This window comes from Oncorhynchus nerka, linkage group LG3 (assembly GCF_034236695.1).
Source record: "Oncorhynchus nerka isolate Pitt River linkage group LG3, Oner_Uvic_2.0, whole genome shotgun sequence".
Lineage (NCBI taxonomy): Eukaryota > Metazoa > Chordata > Actinopteri > Salmoniformes > Salmonidae > Oncorhynchus > Oncorhynchus nerka.
The window spans coordinates 44,064,144-44,082,297 of record NC_088398.1 but is presented as its reverse complement, the minus strand read 5'-3'; the positions used below and the strand labels follow the sequence as shown (position 1 = coordinate 44,082,297).

General features: G+C 41.2%; 1 protein-coding gene across 11 annotated transcripts in view; it reads left to right on the top strand.

Annotated features, from left to right (window-relative positions):
* Window positions 1–8,747: 8,747 nt before the first annotated feature.
* LOC115108467 (bromodomain adjacent to zinc finger domain protein 2B-like) overlaps window positions 8,748–18,154 on the top strand; it is a 102,706-nt gene continuing 93,299 nt past the window's right edge. For all 11 annotated transcript variants that reach the window (XM_029632832.2, XM_065012211.1, XM_065012169.1 and 8 more), the window contains exon 1: window positions 8,748–8,933. The gene's annotated coding sequence lies outside the window, so the exon portion shown is untranslated. The remainder of the gene's footprint in view (window positions 8,934–18,154) is intronic.

The following is an 18,154-nucleotide window of genomic DNA, read 5'->3' as shown; positions in this document are numbered from 1 at the left end:
CTCCCGACGTCTTCTGTCTGCTTAAAGTTGGCGATCTTTGTACCGCATGGCGAGTCTGACATGTGTTATCATTCACACATCTTTATGTTGTATTGCCCTTGTAAGTGCTCATACTTTTCAATGTGTCTCTTACCCTAGTGTCAGAACTTTGAATTTCTTAGTTCTCAATATGAGATCAATACAAGTCATTGAAAGTACAGAGGGACTAATCCATCATTCATACCTCAAACAAACAGATCAAGGCTTGTAAAATAGGTCAAAGAGACACATTTTAACCAGTGTGCATTTTTTTTTCCCATCAAGGGATCTGTAATCCTGTGTCCCATTGTCGTTTGTGTGCTGTGAAAGGCTTCTACAGATGATTACGTTTATAATAGATATGATTTGTTGTGCATTAGTCTGTAATGACATGTATGAACTTCTATTTGTGGGAGAAAACAACATTTTTGAGTGAGGATCGTTTTGTCTTTCTCTAACAATGTCCTTGGTGGGACTACCTGAATAAACACTCATAATTCATTTTTTTACAAAGCTATTAATCCAAATTCTAATTCATGAATATGGTCAGTGGTTTTACTAATGCATTAGTGATATGTTACAGTTTGAGGAGTGGTCCTTTTAAATGGTGTTTTGTCAGCACTACATCCCTGAAGTTCTATGAATGTATTTGAAAGCGTTTTGCTGATTACCTTGCTATATTTGTTTCATTTGGCTTAAACCTAAGCCCTGTTTGTTACACACAATAAAGTTTGGGCATCACCTGTGAGCTGGTCTCGTGTGACCAAGTCCATTCTTAAAAAAAAATGTTTTACCCCTTTTTGCTCCCTAATTGGTAGTTAGTCTTGTCCCATCGCTGCAACTCCCATACGGACTCGGGAGAGGCGAAGGTCGAGAGCCGTGCGTTCTCCTAAACACGACCCTGCGAAGCCGCACTGCTTCTTGGCACACTCTTTGCTTAACCCGGAAGCTTGCCGCACCAATGTGTCGGAGGAAACCTTGTACACCTGGCGACCGTGTTAGCGTGCATGCACCCGGCCCACCACAGGAGTCGCTAGAGAGTGATGGGACAAGGACATCCTGGAATCTAACCAGGATCTGTAGATGCAGTGTCTTAGACCGCTGCGTCACTCGGGAGGCCCCTTTCAAGTCCATTCTTGTTGAAGACTGAAGTCTGAGGCTACTTGTGAGTTATGAGCCTGCCTGTCCTATGTTTGATTTATACTGAGTGTACAAAACATTAGGAACACCTGCTCTTTCCATGACTGACTGAACAGGTGAAAGCTATGATCCCTTATTGATGTCAGGATTTTTAAGCCTTGGGACAATTGAGACATGGATTGTGTATGTGTGCCATTCAGAGTATCTAAATATTTAAGTGCCTTTGAAAGGGGTATGGTGCTAGGTGCACCGAATTGTGTCAGGAACTGCAACGCTGCTTGGTTTTCACTCTCAACCGTTTCCTGTGTGTATCAAGAATGGTCCACCACCCAAAGGATATCCAGCCAACTTGACACAACTGTGGGAAGCATTGTCATCAACATGGCCAGCATCCATGTGGAACGCTTTCGATGCCTTGTAGAGGCCATGCCCCGACGGAATGAGGCTGTTCTGAGGGCAAAAGGGGATGCAACTCAATACTAGGAAGGTTTTCCTAATGTTTTGTACCCTGTATGTGAGCATCTCTTCTTGTGGGCAAATTTTGTAAGATTGTGCTTGCTTGAGACGGTACATGCAGTTGATGTACATTTACATTTACATTTAAGTCATTTAGCAGACGCTCTTATCCAGAGCGACTTACAAATTGGTGCGTTCACCTTATGACATCCAGTGGAACAGCCACTTTACAATGTAGTTGCTGTACTTGTTGCTTCTTTTGGCAAACATGGCACAAGTTGACATGACTGTGTTACATAGTTTGTCAATGGAATCTCAAAGTAATCCCTCATACATTGGTTTGCATTTCCTTTCCTTTAGGAGGGGCTTCAACCTTTTAACCCAAAGGCATGGAAATACCTTCTATAAAGTACTGTATGAGAAGAATCCTACCCAACCCTAGGGTTTCAAAATTCCAGTAAGTGTCAAAATGTCCAGGTTTTCCAGAAAACACAGTTTGAGGACTCCTGGAATGTTGGACCCCCCCCCCCCAATTCCGATAGACATCAATTTCTGGGATTTTTGCAAACCTACCTAACCCCAAAGTGCAACACTTGAACAATCTGAAGTGATGTCAACCATATCCAAGCAGCATTATTCTGTCCATTCCTCAGATCGTTACAGAACTTTACAGCTAAATATACATCTGTCAATGCATAATTAAATGGGTGATGAATTAGGACACCGGATTGAGGACATTCTAATTACTCCTTAAGGGATATTTAATATTATAAATCACTGTCATCTGTCAGGCATGAGAAGTATCGCACCGACCCTCCATCTGTATGAAAATCTGTCCTGGCTCTGCCATGGCACTAGAGGGTAGTATTCATTAGGCACAAAAATGACTTATGGGCGATGGATCTATCTGAATTTGTCTAATAAGAAACTCACTTTCAGTTTCCATTGCAAAGCATTTTGGTACGCTTTGAAATGGTGTACACTAATGAATACAACCCAATTGTCCTTGTTCCGTACCTTCGGATTAAGCGATCTATATTTTGCTCCTAGAAAATAACTTCCATCTGGAGAATGTATGTACATTTTGGTCATATAGCCCTCCAGCAAGGGTCCAATGGTGACGTCAACAGTTAGAGATCCATAACATCTGACATCTCACAGGGTAAGATCAGGAGAGAACTCATATAACGTTGATTTAGGAGCTTGGCCACTAGGCGGGACAGTGGATCACATTTCCAGCCTGTACTTTCCAGGAACAGAAACAGATTGCATAAACTCTTTGAGGTAATCATGCATTGTGTATGTTTTTTTTTTAATGTAAAAAAATCAACTTGATAATTGTCTAATCTAATTGTAGAATAATTAGATTATTCAGGTAGAGATTATGATAATGATCAAGTGTAAGTATTGAACTTGATTAAGATAAATATTCCGGGCTGCTATCTGTTCAGTTTGATTTATGGCACGGCACGTGTGTTAGTTTGTGGGAAAAAATGGTTATATGATTGGTTGAAAAGTCTGTACAAATGCATAGTTTTTCAACTGCAGCATGCAGTCTGTTTTCAAAAGTATAGGCTTTAACTTTACTGAGTAGGGCATGGCCATGTATCTAGATTTAAACAAAGCTAGCCCATCCTGATTCAAAGTTCAGTTGAAGGAACAGATTACCAGTAACTAATCCCACAGATCAAATGGCAACTAAGAACAACAAATGATCCGGTCAGGAAAAACACAAGGCCCAGAGGAGTGTTTTTCTTGTAATGTGATACATCAGGACTCCCATAGTTCCTCTTAGGAAAAGGTATATTTCAGTCCTTAAACTGTTTTTAATGGGCATTTTCCTCCTCAGTGCTCCTCAAGTTACTTTGTGCTTATTCACCTGAAAAATGTATAAGCATGCACAACATGTATACTTCTTGCTATGGAGGCACTATGGATATATTTCAATATTATGAATGCATATCCTTCAGACAAAATGCATTTAAACAGAATATTATGTTCACAATATTCACTATCCCTTTCTAATCATGGCCCTCTGTGGCTTGCAGATGAGTCCAATTGAAATTGTCAGTCTTTTCTTTCTTTTTTTTGTTGCCAAGGGGTTACATACAACAATACATTCTAGAAATAGACTGTGCAGACAGACATTAGAAATGCCCCTCTGTCTGGATGGGATTTCAGCAGATGTCTTGCAATCACAGAAGAATGCTTTGTGACTTGTTCAACCCAACTTCACCACAATTTTCCCAGGACCCAGTCTGTTTCACCCTCCTTGCTCTGGACAAGGCAGCTATGAATATTCAACAAAGCATAATGCATTAGATAGGAATACAATAGAAGCTTGCTGTGAATGCAGTTGTCCATGAAAGGAACCTTGAATGAAGCTTTTAGAATGGTTTTGAGTATGTTAGAAAAACTATGCTATTTGAACCCAACCCAAGAGCTTAAGGTAATTTTTTGGAGCCGAGAGAGCATTTTAAATGTTTATACGAATCCATTGACAATCAATTTTATTAACTTTGCTTTGTCTTTGGTTTTAACAGTAATGCCAGATCAATTCAGCCATTTATTATAGAAGTGGTCCCAAAATTAAACAGTACACACATATATATATATATCTCGTAGATGTAGTGCAAGGCCAGGTTTTCTAAAATTGATGTTTGTTTTCATACCCAGAAGCGATTATCATAATTAATTGTAGCATTAATGTGGGCAAAAAAAAGCCTAGCTTGAGTTTTTTTCTACGATGGGACCAGCTTACATTATAATTACCTTGTCTAGCATGGTACTTTATTTTTCCAGACAGATCTATGCTTTTGTGTTTTCATTTTTTTCTGCTGCTTCCTCAATACAAGTGTTGCTGTTTCACCCCAAGATGGATCGTTTCTGGAGAGCATACATTATGTAAAGACTGTTGCCATTATGATTATGGCTGTAATGGCCTAATTTCGATCAAATAACACTGAAGGCATTTCATTCACACGTCTGCCTTGCCACAGCTTGGAGGAGGATGGGCTTTGCACTGACCTGAAATTGCTCATTAAAAGGGACAGTGGTATGCATAAATAAGATATGACATTAACAGTTGGTATGAAAATGGGATGCACAGAGCCACTGCTGTTCACTAGAGGTTATCAAGTAATATGTGTATTGTTGCATTCATTTGTGGACAAAAGATGGTAAGCTCACTACAAATATGCCAACAATTACTCTGAAATGTTCAATATTTTATGCAGCGCTTATAGTACATGTACTCACAATTTCGTGAATATTTCATAAGCTCTGCCAACTTGTAAAACACTCCTGAAATATTTCCCTGAATTTCACACGTTCAGACATTTCTGATGCCAATAATTTAATCTACTCTGTGATTCATGTGATTTTCTCTTACCGAAAATCAATTATTTCATCCAAATCATCATTTTCCTCAAAGTATCAGGTTTTACCACAGTCAAATCCAGGTTTCTTTTCAAACTCAATTATTTCATTACATTTCAACTCGGTTCTTTAGTATTCACTATCATCCCCCTCTCCTGCCTTTTCAAACAAAGGTGCCTGTAGACAGAAGTATGGAGCATGAACACGTTTCCCATGTTCTAGAAGGCTCACGTTTCCCATGTTCTAGAAGGCTCACGTTTCCCATGTTCTCGAAGGCTCGTGTTTCCCATGTTCTCGAAGGCTCACGTTTCCCATGTTCTAGCAGGCTCACGTTTCCCCTCCATTCACTGTCCAGGAACATGCTCCGATTAACAGAGGAAAAACAAAGGCCACTATTTACATGGCCGTCCACTGCAGAATAATTTTTATAAGAAAGTCTATTCTGAGCCAAAATTGGTCTGTAATTTGTCTTGTGATGTGATAGTTATATATGGATGGATGAATTTTGCTTACTTGATAGCACATTCCATGCCAGATTTTCCTGGTCATTTCTCTCTTTCCTCTGGGTCTATAATTTGCTGGGAATGCTTCTTCTTATGTGAAGTACATGTAAAATGAGTACACTTTCTGGTGGGATTTTACAATGTTTAGATGACAGGTCCTAGTCACTGATCTTGTATGTTGTATGGATCTATCTCTATTCCACCAACGCACTCCTGTATTAATCCTGATCATGTTTTTGTCAGAGTGGGTGATGTTTCCCTTGATTTATGTCATTTTTAATTCTGCGTGAAGGGCTATTAGGTTTGTAAATGTGATTGCCACACGTTAAAGCCTTGCCTGTGTGTGCTAGATGCAGTTGCTAAATATTTTGAGGAGTGCAAAACTTAGAGGTCATTTTGAATGCAATGTTTATCACCCAGTCCCGCTGCTACAAAGACATGTAACACGTTATGATGTAAGCACAGACAAATTGGCCTGGCGTTGGAACACCTGAAGGGATAAATATTTGACTTATACCTATGTCGTTAAAAGGAATCGCACGTGTTCTATCCTAAATTGTCAGACCTGTAATAATTCCCTTGGTACTTGTGTCTGATATCCCCTGAAATAAAATGTATATCAGTCTGGATGGATGCCACTACTGATACCACACCATTCCAGTTGTTACACCATCATTCAATATTTTCAACGCAACATTTGAGCTAATATTTTAAGATCCCACACCAGGGTGTACCATAGACACATAGTACCATAGAGTGTTGGTGTCCAGGACAGACACGTATGTCATCATTAACCCTTCTAACCTATCTGGACAGTATTGTTTTGTTCAAAGGGCAATATATACCTCATTGTCATAATTCACCTGAAGCTCATGTGATTAAATAGCTTCTAAGTGGCCCAAACTGGGTGATATTTAAAACATCCATGGAAAAAGAAAGTTAGCAACCATTGCATGAAAAACAGACTGCTGTGCTTTGAAAATGTGAAAGCCCTGTTTTGTAGGGCACTAAGACAGTAATTTAACTGAACGTTGTAATTCACTTTAGGTTAATTAGTCAACACCAGTAAACTGTTGTCTTAATGGCATATATTACAATTAGGCTTTTAAAAGAGGTCTATCAAGATGAAACCTGAATTTAATCACGGACAGAAACCTTGGACTGCATTTACCCTGTTTTTAGCTGAAAGGGGAATTTGCGTCATGTAAATTAAATGTATGTTTGGTGCTGGGAGACTGGTTTTTAATGGAATTATAGGGAGTTGTGTACTGAGATTATTACAATCTGTATTATCTGAATGTGTCAGGTGAAAATCGATAATGGCAAGCACAGCCCCAGCGGCTGATGGGTATCCTGGGCTTGCCATGGACTGACAGAAAAATAATAATTAAAACCAAATCAGCACATTTATTTGTTTTCCATAAGTCTCCGAAGAGATCATCTTTACTATGTCTTTTGATATCTCATTCTACTTTCTAATCAACACTCTTTAAAAATATATTTTATCGACACAGACTGTTTGCCCCCCCCCCCCCCCCCCTGGTGCTTGCATTGCACTCATTGGACTTGCACTTATTGTGTTACAAATGACCGAGCAAAGGCTGACATTTTCATTGCATGTGAAAAGGCCTGGCCAGTGAAGCCTCTTGATGCAGCTTTGAGCTCTTTCATCACTCGCTGTCCCTAATGAAGATTATCCAATACAATTAAAATGACATAATCATCAAATCATTTTTCTTCTCCCACCATCTCTGTCGATCCAGGCAAGCTTGTTTTATCCAGTTAAGGACGTCTGAATGTAGTGTCTTTACTGACCCAGAGGAAGGGGGGAAATCAATGAGGCCAAGGATGGTGAACAAGCAAATAAACCTGTTTAAAATTCACAATGCTGAATACGCTTTTCTCCCCCCACATAATACAAGAGTGACTTTGTTTCTTAATTAGTGTATACAATTACTTCTAGTGCATGTACAATTTGCTTAGGTAAAAGCCACAGTTCCCTTAATTCAAAAGCATTTTGCTCCCTTGAACAGTCACAAAGCTTTCACTGCTAATTTCGGCACGTTCTGAATATTTTGCTATCTGTCTAAAAGCAACATATCAACAATTAAATGGAAGGATTTGGTGATTAAATGTAGCCTATATGTCTCATAAAAGCGTTAAAACATGTTTTCCAAATCTAAAATGTCTTCTTATATGCACTCTAGTTAAATTGAACCACAAACATATTTGTTTTACCTCCACCCCCCCTGTCAATTTGATGATTTTTTTTATTTTTATTTTTATTTCACCTTTATTTAACCAGGTAGGCTAGTTGAGAACAAGTTCTCATTTGCAACTGCGACCTGGCCAAGATAAAGCATAGCAGTGTGAACAGACAACACAGAGTTACACATGGAGTAAACAATTAACAAGTCAATAACACAGTACCTACATAAACTATCTACATTTTCACAGTGTTTGTTGAATGTAATATTTTGCATCCCCCGACTAGGTCACAAGGTCTCCGCTCAGCCTGTTGCAGATGTCTGATCAAAGAAAGAAAAAACACAATTAGGCACAGATGGCAGTCTTTGCCCAACTCTAGTAGATGTGCTAACAGATAAGACTGGTGAGTTTCTGTATTAACTGCAAATTATCCTAAGACACTTAATCAAAAGACCAATGGTTCACATATTCAAATGGATCTGTGATTATGTAGTCTTTCAAGGTGTACCTTTTTAATTTATCACATATTGTATGATCCCAAGACAAAAACAGTGTTCACCCACAGATAAAAAAAAGAAAGTGTTTGTGTAATCTTTTCACGTATTGTTTGATTAATTATGCATTTTGTTACATAATTGTAATGACCTAATGTACAAATACATAATCAGTGTATATACACTGCCATCCATATCTTTTCCCAGTTTTCCACCACTGCATTCCACATTCATCCTCAGCATATACCTTTATTAGTTTACCACAATTACCCCGAAACCAGTTTATTTAGCCTACATGTGATGTGTTGCTCACTTGATTTATTTGCTTTTTCCCCCCAGACTCCTGAATCCAGCATTTTGTTGAAATGCAATATCAATCATAGATTGCTTCCAGGTTGAATAAAACAATACCTACCAAATGCATAGTCTGGTATCTGTTTACAGTCATTTATAGCAATGAATTAAGTTAATTAATCAGACAAAAGTTTGCATTGTTGGAGCTTTTAGCTGACGTCACTTTTGTGCCTTGAAGTGAAGCTGAACAAACCTTGAGAAGAGTCTCCTTCAATCTGCCGTATAGTAGTAGCCTAACTAACACACACACTCAATTACAGCCCAATTTCGTTCTTTATAATCTCCTGGCACTGTTCGCAAACAACGCAAATCTGGGGGAACATAACGCTATTCTTACATAGTAACTGAAGCGAAGGAGGATACATAAAGTGACGGAAATTAGGTGAGTTTTCTTATGTTTTGTAGTGGGAAGTTAGCTTACGTTATCGTTCATAACGACGTTCAGTTTGCAATTTCGCTAGAGATTTCAACGCTTGTTAGCTCGATTTCTGGCTAGCTAGCTAGCACCTAGTTCTATCGACGCTGTCCAGCAGCTTGCCCTTTATCATGTAACCTATCCTGAGTGGAGCAGGTTGCTACAAACTTGTCAATAATGATAACTTGTAAATGTATCGACAATACCAGCACTCGGGTTGTTACTTTAACTAGTTGCTAACTTAATGGCGAGATTCACGTATATTTATATCACTTTTTTACGGCGTAGACTGAGTCAGTGACTGTCAGTGTCAGCTTGCTGGTTAGCTAGCGAATCTCGTCTTTGTGTCCGTAGCTGGTGCGGCTTGACTGACCTTTTTATTTTGAAAAAAACGCGGAGTAAAAGAAGCTATCATTGAATGTCTGTCACAGATAAATGCATTTGGTTTCAGCTAGCTTTTATAATCACTAGGAAGTGTTCATTTGAAATGTTTTAAACGATGTTGCAGGCAAGTTATGTGGAAAGAGTGCGAATGCTGAGAAAAGGTCTGTTCAGTTTGTATTGAGCTGAAGATGCCAAAGTCTGCTCTTCATTGACTAAACCTAATTTAAGTAACATATTACATTATTTGGCTGTTGCTTATTTGTGTTGTAGCTAATGTTCGGGACAATATGTTTGGAGGTGTTCGTGGAAATCCCATCCGTGTCAGCCAGTCCACTGCTTGGGTCCGAAGCTCCTTTCCTCTTATCTTTTTGTATGGCTTCGTATAAAGAAAAGCAACTGCAGCCCAGCAGAGTTTATTAAATGTATCCCTTTGTTTTTTACAATGTGCACCATTTGTCTGCCCTCTAAACAACAAGCCACTCGCCATCTTGGGCAATTTTAATTCACCCACTCTTTTCATTTCAAAGATCCAGAATGCTTATTAATTAGACACCAAAAGTGATCAAATGTTTCACGAGGACGATACATGACGTCAACTGAAGTTGTGATAACATTTGATTCTGTCTAACTTTCTAAATGACTGAGGCTATTGGTTTCATGTGTCTTAAGTATTTTTTTTCCATGACGAGAAGGTTTAAACAATGCAAAGGCACACTGGCCTAAAATGGCTTGTCATTTTAAAGGGTGACAGGTGGTGGGGTTGAGTGTTCTCAATGTTTGACTTACTGGACTGATTTTCATTTTCAATATTAAGGGAATATACAGCATATTGTTGTGTATGTCACTCCTAACGTTTTGTCTTATTCACTCCACTGTCTGAAAATGAACCTGATATTGTACCAGCACTAGGCTATACTGGTCTTTGGCTCTGCCAATCTGTGGTTCATTCAGGGAATTCTTTGAATGCTGCCTACCCCCAAAATTGTGTTCTTCTGAGAGCAGAATGCCTCTGCTCTAAGTGCTAGCCCATTTCTTTGTTTGGATATTCACTGCATAGCTTACATGTAAAGGGGCACATGTTTAGCCAAATATCCTGATGTGTGGTTTTTCTCTTATGGGAATGCCTTCCACTTTCCTATGATGCATCGACTTGACATCTGCATAATTTTGTTGAGATGCTAGTAGGTAATCAACGGTGGAAATCAATGATGGGTTAATACATATCATTGGTGGTTATTAATTGAACCCCCACCACACACACACACACACACGTGCAGAGACGTGCAGACACTCAGTTTCAACTCTGGTTACAAATGCCTATTGTGGGATTCTTCACGAAAGCAAGATACACAAAATACCATGATTTTGGGGGATTTCAACTAAATGTAATCTATAGAATAGTCCTTTGGAGGAAGGATTGTTGACATATATTTGACATTTGTATCTAAAAGCATAAGTGAGCAATAATTAAAGTTGACATTTTGGCCTTACCCAGGTCTCCTTTAACACTCCAGAATGTTTCACCTGTAGATGCTACAAAGCGAACATTGATGTCCTAGGAAGCTTTACCGCTTGCTCTGTGAGGAAAAACAAGTGTTAAATACAACAAGCCGCAGTCCTTGTCATGCGTTTTTGAATAGACTGCATTCAGAACATGATTGTTTGTTAGGACTATTGATTCCACATGTTACATCGGTTTTTCCTTTGACACTGCTCTGCTTTTTCCACTGGTTCTACAGCGGAATTGATTGGCCTTTGTAAATAGTTAATTGATAGTCAATTAACTATTTCTCACAGTCTAAGTGAAACGGCAAACATTATTCCCCTTAAGGTCCATCATTTAAATGGCTCAAGCAGCCATTCCAGCCAAGGAAGCAAAATAAATCAGATTACAGCCTTGATGTGTTATTCATGCCTCCAGTAACTGCCAATGAATCAACCAATAACCAGATACAACGCTGGAAGGTCACTGAATTTGCCTCATATTTATTCCGAGCTCATGTTCTCGAAAACAGTCTCAGAACGAGGGAACAGTAATGCATCGCAACAAATCACCGGCTCCGGATGTGAGCTTTAGCATTAAGAAAAACAGCAGTGGAGCATTTGAATGTTTGGAATATCGTAGGGTCCTTCAAGGATGGAAAATCTCATCAGTAGCTCACGGTTGCTAAATTGCTTGAAACAGCATTTTTAAATGCTAAGTGCCCAATGGTGTGATTAATACAGTTTATTTTCAGCTCAATCATTATTTCCAGCTATTCATCCACTTGGGTACAGTCTAGCCTATTCCTTGCATGGAGTGTAATATGTAGCTTATTGTAAAAGTATACTATTATGCACAACACAAGTACATTCATGATTTAGCTTCAAAAGGTTAGTTAGTGTAACTGGTAGACAAATTTGCATATATGAGGTTTGTTTTTAACTTAGGCTAGGCTCAAGCAGACTAAACAGCACAATATAGCCTGTGCCAGAATGTAAAACATTCAGAATTTGTTTAGGGTAGATGTCCTAATACTGATGACAACATTAAGTCAGCCTAATCTACCCAAAAAATAAGATGCAATCTGAATTTCCAAGATAAAACTGAAGATCTGGCTTCGAATACTCATACAAACATACTACATACTTAATGAGTACATACTATCAGTTAATTTTAGTATACTGTAAACGAACGATATCATTTCAGTTGAGCGTACTAGAGCTTCGCCTGTCTACTGGAAGTTGATGCTGTTGCTATGCTAGCTTGTTAGCAAAACAAATGACTAGCTAAACATTTTACGATTTCAGGTGTGTTTGTAAATTCAATCTGCAGTGCCAGAGTGCGCTCTGGGCATTTGTAAATTCAGAGAGTTTCGCTCTTGGAGCGTTTAGAGCGCACACTAGACTCTCTGGCCGAGGAGCACGCCATGGTTGATCCAAGCGTTCAACGGCAGTCAAGTCCCCAAGCTAACTGGCTAACGTTGGCTAGCTACTTCCAGACACAAATGAGTGAACACCTCCACTCTGACCATTTTACTTGCCTTAGCAGAGCTGGTTAGGCTGATTTCATGTTATCCAGCGTGTTGGTGACTAACTGTTCTGCTGGCAACAATTTTAGATTCTTTCTTTCACTGACGTTTACTCACACCGGCCATATTCAACGGTGCGCGAGAGTGCTCTGAAATCGGAGTAGATAGCCAGAATTAACAATGTCCATTGAAACGCACAATAACTATACCACTTAGCTAAGAATTTAAATATGTATTTTTACCTTTTATTTAACTAGGCAAGTCGGTTAAGAACATTCATATTTACAATGACGGCCTAGGAACAGTGGGTTGTTCTGGGGCAGAACGGCAGAGTTTTACCTTGGCAGCTCAAGGGTTCGATCTAGCAACCTTTTCAGTTACTGTAGTCAATAAACGTTGGTTAGATAGCAGATAGTTAATATACTGCCTGGCACGTTTTATGTATTAGTATCCAACTTACGTTAGGTAACTAGCTAACATACCGGTACATACTGCTGTAATGCAGTATGTAAAGATAGCGTAGCTAACAAATTGTCAGCTAACATGACGTGTAACTTATTTGAAAAGTAGATACTTTATTAAATTGCTCAACATTTTCTTAACATTTGTCATTAGTTTGTCAATTAATTTGTATCCGGTCTCATCAGACTTCGCCTGCATATTTTCCGCCATTTTCTTCAAATCTGAAAATGTTGTGAAGCCATGCCCATTTTCTGAAGAATTGCATTAGGGGCCCGAAGAGTATGGAAATAGTACTTCCTATTTTGTTGAATTTAGTACGACATCCGGGAACATTTTGTTATACTAACTATGACAAATAAGTATACTATATACTCCATTCACGTCACGGTTAGTATGAGTACTCGAACACAGCTAAGGTTTAAATTTTTTCCAACTTGGTCTTCCGAACGGTCAAGATTAAAGAGTTTGTCACAAACGCGGGTAAATGTTTTATTTTTCTTACTGGGGTTAATATAGCAATCTCTAGCCGTATTAGGCTAAATGAGGTTGTTGTGATTTAGTAGCTTCTCTCTGTGAATAGTCACCATTGCCATCTTGAGTGTGAGGCTATTAACAAGGCTGGGGGGGGCCAGCCTCTTTTCTATCTTTTGGTGGGATGTGAAAGGGGCCTAAGTATGTTTTGGCTCTCCTCAAAGGATGAACTAAACCCATCAGTAATTATGGCAGCCGTCCTGATGGAGGACTGGCAATTGTGCGTTTTCACACCATTTCTTTCCCCTGTCCCTCCTGTTCGTACCCTTTTTCACAAGCTTGCACTCATTAATCAAAGACGCTGAACTCCTGCTGAGGGCTGAGAGGTTCATCAAATTGGCAGCCGGTTCACTGTAAAGAACAGCATGGCGAGGCTGTTAACACAGGCATAAATAAATCTAAGGTTGTCTTTGTATGCAAACCATGGAGGTTAATACTGTATAATTCAATGTCCTCTCTTTTTGTTTTCATAATAAAATAAAATAAGGCTTGACGTGAGTCCTTTTGTAGGTCAGGGTTGACACATTCTGATTGGCTGATCCGGAGAAACATTAGGCAGGGTCGTTTATTAGGAATATGTCAGGGACTGGGAGATTACACATTTTCCCTTCTGGTTTATTTTTCCGCTCCTGGAGATGGTTGTCATGTCTTAGCTGAAGCAGGGATGCTCCAATGATTGAAGTTCCCTGCTGTGATAATGAGCTCCATGTTTGTAATGCCAATAGTTAGGCCCGTTTTGTTTGGCTGCTTACTGCTATTTGCATCCTTAGCCAAAATTGCATTTACTGTAGTACACATTTAAACTGCTGGTATTTTGGAGGCCCAGAGAGGGCTCTGGGATTTGGTGAATAGAATGTAGAGTACGTAGGATAGAAAAGTATATGTAGAGCAATAGTTGAATAGGATGGCCTGGATTAGAATACATATGTACACTTCCGGCGCCGACAGAGATGGCCGCCTCGCTTCGCGTTCCTAGGAAACTATGCAGTTTTTTGTTTTTTTACGTGTTATTTCTTACATTAGTACCCCAGGTCATCTTAGGTTTCATTACATACAGTCGAGAAGAACTACTGAATATAAGATCAGCGTCAACTCACCATCAGTACGACCAAGAATATGTTTTCCGCGACGCGGATCCTGTGTTCTGCCTTACAAACAGGACAACGGAATGGATCGCATGCAGCGACCCAAGAAAACGACTCCGAAAAAGAGGGAAACGTAGCGGTCTTCTGGTCAGACTCCGGACAAGGGCACATCGCGCACCACTCCCCAGCATTCTTCTTGCCAATGTCCAGTCTCTTGACAACAAGGTTGATGAAATCCGAGCAAGGGTAGCATTCCAGAGGGACATCAGAGACTGCAATGTTCTCTGCTTCACGGAAACATGGCTTACTGGGAAGACGCTATCCGATGCGGTGCAGCCAACGGGTTTCTCCACGCATCGCGCCGACAGAAACAAACATCTTTCTGGTAAGAAGAGCGGCGGGGCGTATGCCTCATGACTAACGAGACATGGTGTGATGAAGGAAACATACAGGAACTCAAATCCTTCTGTTCACCTGATTTAGAATTCCTCACAATCAAATGTAGACCGCATTATCTTCCAAGAGAATTCTCTTCGATTATAATCACAGCCGTATATATCCCCCAAGCAGACACATCGATGGCTCTGAACGAACTTTATTTAACTCTTTGCAAACTGGAAACCATTTATCCGGAGGCTGCATTCATTGTAGCTGGGGATTTTAACAAAGCTAATCTGAAAACAAGACTCCCTAAATTTTATCAGCATATCGATTGCGCAACCAGGGGTGGTAAAACCTTGGATCATTGTTACTCTAACTTCCGCGACGCATATAAGGCCCTGCCCCGCCCCCCTTTCGGAAAAGCTGACCACGACTCCATTTTGTTGATCCCTGCCTACAGGCAGAAACTTAAACAAGAGGCTCCCACGCTGAGGTCTGTCCAACGCTGGTCAGACCAAGCTGACTCCACACTCCAAGACTGCTTCCATCACGTGGACTGGGACATGTTTCGTATTGGTCAGATGAAAATATTGACGAATACGCTGATTCGGTGTGCGAGTTCATTAGAACGTGCGTCGAAGATGTCGTTCCCATAGCAACGATAAAAACATTCCCAAACCAGAAACCGTGGATTGATGGCAGCATTCGCGTGAAACTGAAAGCACGAACCACTGCTTTTAATCAGGGCAAGGTGTCTGGTAACATGTCCGAATATAAACAATGCAGCTATTCCCTCCGCAAGGCTATTAAACAAGCTAAGCGTCAGTACAGAGACAAAGTGGAATCTCAATTCAATGGCTCAGACACAAGAGGCATGTGGCAGGGTCTACAGTCAATCACGGACTACAAGAAGAAACCCAGCCCAGTCACGGACCAGGATGTCTTGCTCCCAGGCAGACTAAATAACTTTTTGCCCGCTTTGAGGACAATACAGTGCCACTGACACGGCCTGCAACGAAAACATGCGGTCTCTCCTTCACTGCAGCCGAGGTGAGTAAGACATTTAAACGTGTTAACCCTCGCAAGGCTGCAGGCCCAGACGGCTTCCCCAGCCGCGCCCTCAGAGCATGCGCAGACCAGCTGGCCGGTGTGTTTACGGACATATTCAATCAATCCCTATACCAGTCTGCTGTTCCCACATGCTTCAAGAGGGCCACCATTGTTCCTGTTCCCAAGAAAGCTAAGGTAACTGAGCTAAACGACTACCGCCCCGTAGCACTCACTTCCGTCATCATGAAGTGCTTTGAGAGACTAGTCAAGGACCATATCACCTCCACCCTACCTGACACCCTAGACCCACTCCAATTTGCTTACCGCCCAAATAGGTCCACAGACGATGCAATCTCAACCACACTGCACACTGCCCTAACCCACCTGGACAAGAGGAATACCTATGTGAGAATGCTGTTCATCGACTACAGCTCGGCATTCAACACCATAGTACCCTCCAAGCTCGTCATCAAGCTCGAGACCCTGGGTCTCGACCCCGCCCTGTGCAACTGGGTACTGGACTTCCTGACGGGCCGCCCCCAGGTGGTGAGGGTAGGCAACAACCTCTCCTCCCCGTTGATCCTCAACACGGGGGCCCCACAAGGGTGCGTTCTGAGCCCTCTCCTGTACTCCCTGTTCACCCACGACTGCGTGGCCACGCACGCCTCCAACTCAATCATCAAGTTTGCGGACGACACAACAGTGGTAGGCTTGATTACCAACAACGACGAGACGGCCTACAGGGAGGAGGTGAGGGCCCTCGGAGTGTGGTGTCAGGAAAATAACCTCACACTCAACGTCAACAAAACTAAGGAGATGATTGTGGACTTCAGGAAACAGCAGAGGGAACACCCCCTATCCACATCGATGGAACAGTAGTGGAGAGGGTAGCAAGTTTAAGTTCTCGGCATACACATCACAGACAAACTGAATTGGTCCACTCACACTGACAGCGTCGTGAAGAAGGTGCAGCAGCGCCTCTTCAACCTCAGGAGGCTGAAGAAATTCGGCTTGTCACCAAAAGCACTCACAAACTTCTACAGATGCACAATCGAGAGCATCCTGGCGGGCTGTATCACCGCCTGGTACGGCAACTGCTCCGCCCTCAACCGTAAGGCTCTCCAGAGGGTAGTGAGGTCTGCACAACGCATCACCGGGGCAAACTACCTGCCCTCCAGGACACCTACACCACCCGATGTTACAGGAAGGCCATAAAGATCATCAAGGACATCAACCACCCGAACCACTGCCTGTTCACCCCGCTATCATCCAGAAGGCGAGGTCAGTACAGGTGCATCAAAGCTGGGACTGAGAGACTGAAAAACAGCTTCTATCTCAAGGCTATCAGACTGTTAAACAGCCACCATTGAGTGGCTGCTGCCAACACACTGTCATTGACACTGACCCAACTCCAGCCACTTTAATAATGGGAATTGATGGGAAATTATGTAAATATATCACTAGCAACAATGCTACCTTATATAATGTTACTTACCCTACATTATTCATCTCATATGCATATGTATATACTGTACTCTACATCATCGACTGCATCCTTATGTAATACATGTATCACTAGCCACTTTAACTATGCCACTTTGTTTACTTTGTCTACATACTCATCTCATATGTATATACTGTACTCGATACCATCTACTGTATGCTGCTCTGTACCATCACTCACTCATATATCCTTATGTACATATTCTTTATCCCCTTACACTGTGTATAAGACAGTAGTTTTAGAATTGTTAGTTAGATTACTTGTTGGTTATCACTGCATTGTCGGAACTAGAAGCACAAGCATTTCGCTACACTCGCATTAACATCTGCTAACCATGTGTATGTGACAAATAAAATTGGATTGGATTTGATTTGATTTGATTTATGAAATTAGTAAAACGGTATGTATGTGGCCAGTGGCCAGTGTTCCATGTCTATGTACATAGGGCAGCAGCCTCTAAGGTGCAGGGTTGAGGAACCGGGTGGTAGCCGACTAGTGACAGTGACTATGTTCAGAGCAGGGTACTGAGTGGAGGCAGGCTAGTGATGGCTATTTAACAGTCTGATGGCTTTGAGGTGGAAGCTGTTTTTCAGTCTCGGTCCCAGCTTTGATGCACCTGTACTGACCTCGCCTTCTGGAAGATAGTGGGGTGAACAGGTCGTGGCTCGGATGGCTGAGGTCCTTGATGAGATTTTTGGCCTCCCTGTGACATTGGGTGCTGTAGATGTCCTGGAGGGCAGGCAGTGTGCCCCCGGTGATACATGGGCAGACCGCACCACC